The sequence below is a fragment of the Physeter macrocephalus genome, chromosome 5 (assembly GCF_002837175.3).
Source record: "Physeter macrocephalus isolate SW-GA chromosome 5, ASM283717v5, whole genome shotgun sequence".
Taxonomy (NCBI): Eukaryota; Metazoa; Chordata; class Mammalia; order Artiodactyla; family Physeteridae; genus Physeter; species Physeter macrocephalus.
Window position 1 is genome coordinate 84761804 of NC_041218.1, and position 6558 is coordinate 84768361.

The window sequence follows — 6558 nt, forward strand, 5'->3', positions numbered from 1 at the left end:
TATTTTCATGTGCAGTATCCTTTAAAGGGGGCTTCCTGACTATGGGCTATCACACTTTACATTCATTCTTACCATCTTCTCTTGAGTTTTGGGTTATCTTTCTTACTGCCACACACACACCACACACCCTGTATGAAATTCAAGTAACTCTAAGACAAATGTGTCATCCACTAGGAATCCTTCTCCTGCACTCCACTAGACTTAATGGCTTGGCCACTACAACTGAACACATCACATGTGCATTATATTTAGTAATGTAAGTGTCTTTCTTACTAGACTGTTAGCTACTTAAGAGCAAAGAGTGTGTGTTATTTATGTTGATATATCAACCCTTTCATGACCTTTCATCCTGTAATTGTATAAGTAAAATTTCACTAAAATGCCTAAAGAACATTTAAAGTAATTTATCGCATTTAAAATAATTCCAACTTTTTATATCTCCACTGCTGATTCACACCTTTAATGGTCTCCAAAATAGTACTTTTTCTTAAAGTACATCTATGTGAATCCCTGACCAGCTTTTTCTAGAAATACATTTTAACTGTCTATATTGTTGGAGGAAAAAACAGAATGAGAATACCTGGCAATACTCAAATTTAGGGACATAGTTTTAAACTCTAGATCCTACAGAAGAGCAGCGCTCTCTTTTTGGAAAGAGAGACTGAGGATGAATAGTTAATAGAGTGACTTTTGACGCTTCTTTCACTGTATTATTGGCAAGTCATTTGTTGCCATTATAGGAATTGAACCTGAAAGAATAGAGCACTTAAGAAAAGTGTAATTTATATTGTTGATGTTTTCCCTTTTACTGTTGCTTCTTATTCTCAAGCAGCTCTAGATCACTTTCAAGATGGGAGAAGCAATCTTATTCTTTTTTTTTTTTTTTGGCGCCCTCCTCCACAACAACTAGGAAGTCCTTTACACAGAGTAGATGCTCAATCCATACTATTGCTCTAAATTCCTCCTAATCTTCTCCCATAGCCTCTCATTTTGGCTTGCTCTTTTATCATCCTAAAGAAATAAACTTTCCAGATCTACACTGTAAGGCCCAGTGGCCACCCTTGCCAAATTACTTGGCATATCCTGTCATACATAGTTCCTAGAGATACATATCTCTGCTAAACTTGTGTATATTACTGACGCACCGGAGCATGGCTCCTTTCACCAACATTGGGAGGAAATCAGAGACTGAACAAATGAATTAAGATACTATTATATTTATGCAAAATAGAAATCAAAGTAATAATGTATTAGTAAGATAAGATATTTGATCTGCCCTTTTTTACATGTAAAAATATTTTTTTAATCAATCTCAGGTTGTCCTTAAATTGATCCAGAAAATATATGTAAGAAATTAGTCAGATATTCATGATACAGAATGATATTAACTTATGGTTGTTCTATTCCTGTTGCACCAATATAAGGAAATTTTAAAAGTTAGTAATACATTTCTCTTATCAAAACAGACATAGGATGTTGTAAATCAACTATACTTCAATAAAATAAATCAGAAAAATAAGGCCTAGGACAAACTCCTTTAAACAAATTGCTCATTTCAGACACTTCATTAATTAGAAATGTCATGTTTGATCATAAAAACTATGGTTTTGTTACTAAAAAAATTCCCCAAATCCATTCCCCAAATAAGAGCAACTTGAACATATGGATTTTTATATTCACTTTAACAGGTTTGTTGAAAAAAACACTGGAACCACAAACAGTATACTTAACAAACTGGGAAAAAAATGGAAATGGTTAATTCTAAATGGGAGATGTGAAAATCTATGGTATGAGGGAAAAGGATGGGAATAAATGAAAGGATTACAAAAGTTCACTGGAAAAATACAATTTAAAGAGAGGATGAAAATATAAAACTAAGGAGGGGTCTAAAAATAGTATAGATAGAGATACTATAAGGTATTGGAAATTTGAGATCAGAAGTCTATGCACCTAAAGTGTGGAGAAATGGAACACTTGTAGACCATTGGTGGGGATGTAAACTGGTACAACCATTAAAGAAAACAGTATGCACTCTTTTTCTACTACAAGAAGCTACAACTTGAAATACATTCTATTATAAAACATGCATTTTACTTATTTTCTGAAGTTGTTCATGTTATATCTCTAGGGAAAAAAATATTTTAAATAATAAGCCTATGAGATGTCAAATTAATGTTACTAAAAAATATTCATGTTTAAAAAATCAACTACAACTAAGCAGAACTGGCAATTAAAAAATTAAGAATATCTTTAAGAGTAGGAAAACTACATACTAGATATTTTAATCTTATTATTTTATACAATCTTATATACAATTTTATTTGATGCTTGCAGCCAGAGAAGAACTTATTTGAACTCCAACTTATTTTTTTAAAATCCCAAAGAAACACTAACACTATTCATTCTTAGACCTCTGGAAATCTGAAATCAATGTTTCATATTATTAATGTTTTCTACTAGAATGTCTAACACTCACCATGGGTAGTTACTGGGTACAGATTATTAATGTATTTATGATAAAGCCATTAGCTGTTTTACTGAAGATTTCATGAATGATATTCTGGGAATTGAGTCTTTCTTAAATGTAAATTTTTATAAATTTATTTAAACATTTTTCCCAGTAATTTGGGATTACAAAATGCTTTCTTTTAATGGTAAATTATATTTAAATGTGACTAGCACAGTCGGCCATTTTTTTCAACAGGTAAAATATGTATTTTTTTTATTCTAATCAGTCTTTGCAAAAGAACAGTTATAAAAAGGAACAAGCAGATCATTCCTAGAGTGTTCCAAGAGAAAAACACATCCTGTTCAGCATTTTCCCACTATGTGACAGCTTAAATGAAAAGTGTTAATATTATAACCATCAAATGAGGTAATTATATTTTTAAAAATTAAAACTGCTGGTAATTAGATAATGACCTGATGACAGTTAGTATTTAAAAATCTGTACATATTTTGAAAGTATAATTTGGGATAAAACATGTATACTCTGCAGAAAAATTTACCTTCTCTTTTTACCTCTGAATAAAATGCAATGGCCCAATCCTTTCTTACAGAATTTACAAATGTGGTAAAAACACACATATAACCCTGATAGTTTCATTTTCTTATACAGCAACAAAAGAACTGTCCTTTCCAAATCAATAACCCTGCCTAGGAAAGAACGTCCATGTATCACCAGTTAGCAGCAATGGTTATCTTAATATAGAGACTTTTTTCCTCTTACGACTTGATTTCCCTTTGAATAAATTAAAGTGAGTAGTCCTACAGTAGCTGTCCTCTACATCAAACTGCCACTTCAAAATATTCCCAGGTGATACAAGTGTAATTTTGTTAAATAGTACTTAAATAACAACTCAATCTAGATATTGGTTTACCTAGGCCCTTGGGTATTCACTAAATCTAAATCTTCAGTAGTGTTTCTAAAACTTGTACAATGTGAGACAAATAAATCCCTAGACAAGAGTCAAAAGCCATGCATCATATGCTAAACAAAATGAGGTAAGGCTTGTTATTCATAAGCCTTGGGACGGATGCAAATAATCAACATCTTACATAGAAATAGGAAGGCTGAACATCTAGTGTTTGGGTCTCTTAGTAAACATGTAACAGGCTTTTATTAATTTAAATCATTTCTACAAGTTTATCAAGTTGTTTTCATTGCACTGTACTTCCATTAAGACAAAATGAACCGAAGAAATAATCTTCAAAAAATGCAAAAACAGTAGGAGTCAATGAAATGAAATTTGTATTAGTATACTCTACATCTCTATGTATATACAATTTGAAGGTTGATAATATTGATATTTACAGAGTGGCTCCAGAATTTCTCTAAGAGGCAAGCTCAGAGACAACTATTTGGTTGGAAAGGTAGTAAGGCTTGAAGATTCATTAGAACAACAAGTATACCACATTTTATGATGTTTTGAGGAGTGCGCTAAGGGAGAAGCCTGATGGAACATAATTTCCATGCAAAATAGCTTCCCCTTCAAAGGTGAAGTGGTTAAAGTCCAAACTTAAAAAAAAAAAAGGCGGGCGGGGGTGGGGTGGGGGAGGGGGAGTGTGCCCTCAGCCAGGGCACCGGGCCCAAGTGGCTGCGCGGGTCGGTGAGGAGACAAGCGTGCTTCACAGGCCTCTGCAGGCCTCGGCGGGTCTCCCCCGCGTCGGAGGCCCCACAGAGCTGGCAAGTGCGTCAGCTCACCCCGACCCCTGACGGAATCTGCGGATGGTTGCTGACACAGCACCTGGTCCAGAATCCGGTCAGACTCTACAAACTTTTAGATGGTACTTACTAACTTACCACCTCAAGGATGAAGCAGAAACTAAGGCCACTGCTAAATCCAAGAGGAGGAGCCCTGAAGACGAAGGAGAGTTAGAGGAGGTGCAAGGGGAGGGAGGACCACCTGTACCTTGTCCCCGTCGCTGTGGCGGCGCAGCCGCTGTACTCCTCAGCCCCTGCGGGGCCAACATTCCGGGACCGACTTTGTCTACGAGGCGCTGGCCACGGGCGAGGCCCCACGGGTCCACCTGGTGCCCGAGAGGATGTGGTGGGAGTCGGCCTGCACCCGGAGCTGTAGTGTTCGGCGTCCTCGGCTGGCCTGGGTGTACTGAATGCAGGTGCAGATATGGACGGTTTAGAAGAGAAACTCTGGAGGCTGAAGAGAAGCTGAATACGGAAGGCAACGCCCGGACCCCCAGTTTCCTACGGCTTCTTAGGAAATGCCCCTCCACCTTGGGGAAATCAGCGCTGGGCTTGGCTGTACATTGTTTCCATTTGACTGGAGAGACGGGGAGGGAAGCGGGATTCAGTGTTTTTAATCAGCTTAAAATGCCTCATTTCATGATTGTGGACAACAAGATGCGGAAACGAGTCAGCCTCAAAAGACTTGGTGGGAATGCAGTCAAAGGGTTTGTGATTACCTGAAGAGCCCGGAGTGCTTCCTTCAGCTCGGTGCCAAAGTTCTGAAGGGGGCGCTGCTGTTTGCCCGGGCTGTGGGAAGAGGCCGCTGGCTAAGGTGGTAGTGACGGAGGCCTGTGCCTTCCTTGGCGCTGGCCGGTCCGGAGTCTGTGGAGGTCTCGGCCCTGCGCATTTGTGGAGCCTCTTCAAGGAAGCCCACGCCCTCCCCCGGAGGGAGTCGCGTACATTGAGGAGACTGACTCCGTGGGCAAGAAGCGCCCCACCACCAGGTCCGGCTTCTCCAACACGGAGGAGGGGCGGACTCTGAACCAGCTTGTGTGAAAATGGTTGAACCGTGCACCACCGACCACGTCAGAGCCCTGGCGTCCACCAACTGAACTGACATTTTTGACGACGCTCTGCTGAGGCCAGGCCGACTTCACCGAGCCTTCATCGACCTTCCCACCCTGCGGGAAAGGCAGGAGGTTTTCAAGCGGCACCTGAAAAGGCCGGCGCTGACCCGGGCCAGCAGCGTTCACCTGCATTGCTTGTCAACTGAAGGAAAGGGCTCAGCTATGCGGGTGTCGCCGGGCTCTGTAGGGAAGCCTCGCGAGAACTGCAGGAAGCCCGAGCGGCCAACCTCGAGTTTTCCCTCTTGCGCTGCCCAGAAGAGCAGGATCCTCTCAGAGGATGACAGGAAGGGGGTTGCGTTTCACGAGTCAGGCCATGCTTTGTTTGGCTGGTCGCTGGAGCACACGGAAGCTGTGGTGAAAGGCTCCATCGCGCCACAGACAAACGCCGCACTGGGCTTGGCTCCGGTGCTTGTGAGAGACCATCCCCTCTTCACCATGGAGCCGCTGGTGGAGAGGGTGTGCAAGGCCCTAGGCAGCCGCATGTCGTCGGGGACCATCTCCTTCAACAAGGTCCCTTCCCAGGCACAGGACACCCTGAGGAAGGTCACCCGCACCTTCCACTCCAGGGGGAAGCAGTTTGGTGTGGCACCGAGCATCCAGCCCATCTCCTTCCCCGAGGCACCAGAGGGCCTCACAGTTAACGGTGCCCCTTCAGCCAGGGCCTCCAGCAGATAATGGACCATGAAGCAAAACTGCTAGTGGCTAAGGCCTACAGGCATACAGAGAAGGTGCTCCAGAACAACCCGGAGAGGCATCAGGTGCTGGCGAACACCCGCCAGAAGAGGAAGTGTTAAGGTGTGAGGACCTTGAAGGTTTTGTTGCCCCCCCGCCTCACCGGCCTAAGGAAATAGTGCCTCAGAGGTGGAGCAACACCTGAAGGGGAGAAACAAGATGCTTGGGGGGGGAGCCTGAGAAGGAAGAGCTGGCTTGGCCCACGCAGTTGGACTTCCCCGATGGTGCCAGTGAGGATGCGGTGTTTCCACTGGATCCAGTAAGTGAACTTATTTTTTTTAATTAATTAATTTATTTATTTATTCTTGGCTGTGTTGGGTCTTCGTTTCTGTGCGAGGGCTTTCTCTAGTTGCGGCGACCTGGGGCCACTCTTCATCGCGGTGCGCGGGCCTCTCACTGTCACGGCCTCTCTTGTTGCGGAGCACAGGCTCCAGACGCGCAGGCTCAGTAGTTGTGGCTCACGGGCTTTGTTGCTCCGCCGCATGTGGGATCTTCCCAGACCAGGGCTCGAAT

General features: G+C 42.5%; 1 pseudogene; it reads left to right on the forward strand.

Moving 5' to 3' along the window:
* Positions 1-4228: 4228 nt before the first annotated feature.
* On the forward strand, positions 4229-6190 carry LOC102995498 (paraplegin-like; annotated as a pseudogene).
* Positions 6191-6558: the final 368 nt, after the last annotated feature.